The sequence below is a fragment of the Canis lupus genome, chromosome 7 (genome assembly GCF_048164855.1).
Source record: "Canis lupus baileyi chromosome 7, mCanLup2.hap1, whole genome shotgun sequence".
NCBI classification, from domain to species: Eukaryota; Metazoa; Chordata; class Mammalia; order Carnivora; family Canidae; genus Canis; species Canis lupus.
This window is the reverse complement of record NC_132844.1, coordinates 70032118-70032490: the sequence shown is the minus strand read 5'-3', so window position 1 is coordinate 70032490 and position 373 is coordinate 70032118.

Genomic DNA, 373 nt, shown 5'->3' with positions numbered 1-373 from the left:
TTTTGAGTTACCTTAATAATGTTTGCTTTGTAGTGTTTCAAAAGGAACGTAATAGAGTATTGAGGAAAGTATTTTTGAAGTGAGGAAAAGGGAAGAGACCTCTTGTGGTTGGATTGCCTTAGTTGTTACCCCAGTAGTAGGCTGTTAGCTGTGCTGATAAGTCAGTTCATCTACTTTTTATAAAGTGAATCCTAAATAACACTCAGGTTCATGGTTTGTTCTGGTTTAGTGTTTGGTTTTGTTGTTAAGATTCATTTATTTAAAGAGAGCACAACAAAAAAAAAATAATAAAAATAAAGAGAGCACAAGTGGGAGGGGCAGAGGAAGAGCAAGTCAATCCTAAGCAGACTCCACACTGATTGCCAAGCCTGAC